This window comes from Oncorhynchus keta, chromosome 10, assembly GCF_023373465.1.
Source record: "Oncorhynchus keta strain PuntledgeMale-10-30-2019 chromosome 10, Oket_V2, whole genome shotgun sequence".
Taxonomy (NCBI): domain Eukaryota; kingdom Metazoa; phylum Chordata; class Actinopteri; order Salmoniformes; family Salmonidae; genus Oncorhynchus; species Oncorhynchus keta.
The window spans coordinates 74,272,717-74,274,058 of NC_068430.1; positions in this window are offsets into that span (position 1 = coordinate 74,272,717).

The following is a 1,342-nucleotide window of genomic DNA, read 5'->3' on the forward strand; positions in this document are numbered from 1 at the left end:
AAATACAGTCATAGAAAATAAACACATTCTTCAGTAAAAAGGTTTTCAATCAGCCTTCTGAATTACCCTAGAGACACCAATTCATCCAGTTTCAGAGCGAGTCTGAGATTATTCCAGTAAGGTGAAAGGAAACTAAAAGTAGATTTACCTAACTCGGTGTCGATTGAAGGGATCTCCATACATGTAACATTTGAAGTCAGAAGTTTACATACACGTAGGTTGGAGTCATTAAAACTCATTTTTCAACCACTCCACAAATTTCTTGTTAACAAACTATAGTTTTGGAAAGTCGGTAAGGACATCTACTTTGTGCATGACACAAGTCCTTTTTCCAACATTTTTTTACAGACAGATTATTTCACTTATCACAATTCCAGTGGGTCAGAAGTTTACATACACTAAGTTGACTGTGCCTTTAAACAGCTTGGAAAATTTCAGAAAATGACGTCATGCTTTAGAAGCTTCCGATAGGCTAATTGACATGATTTGAGTTAATTGGAGGTGTACCCGTGGATGTGTTTCAAGGCCTACCTTCAAACTCAGTGCCTCTTTGCTTGACATCATGGGAAAATCATAAGAAATCAACCAAGACCTCAGAAAACAATTGTAGACCTCCAGAAGTCTGGTTCATCCTTGGGAGCAATTTCCAAAGCCTGAAGGTACCACATTCATCTGTACAAACAATAGTACGCAAGTATAAACACCATGGGACTACGCAGCCGTCATACTGCTCAGGAAGGAGACGCGTTCTGTCTCCTAGAGATGAACGTACTTTGGTGCGAAAAGTGCAAATCAATCCCAGAACAGCAGCAAAGGACCTTGTGAAGATGCTGGAGGAAACGGGTACAAAAGTATCTATATCCACAGTAAAACTAGTCCTATATCGACATAACCTGAAAGACTGCTCAGCGAGGAATAAGAAACTGCTCCAAAATAGCCATAAAAAAGCCATACTACGGATTGCAACTGCACATGGTGACAAAGATCGTACTTTTTGGAGAAATGTCCTCTGGTCTGATGAAACAAAAATAGAACTGTTTGGCCATAATGACCATCGTTATGTTTGGAGGAAAAAGGGGGCTTGCAAGCTGAAGAACACCATCCCAACTGTGAAGCAAGTGGTTGGCAGCATTATGTTGTGGTGGTGCTTTGCTTACAGGAGGGACTGATGCACTTCACAAAAGAGATGGCATCATGAGAAGAAAATTATGTGGATATATTGAAGCAACATCTCAAGATATCAGTCAGAAAGTTAAAGCTTGGTGGCAAATGGGTCTTCCAAAAGGACAATGACCCCACATACTTCCAAAGGTGTGGCAAAATGGCTTAAGGACAACAAAGT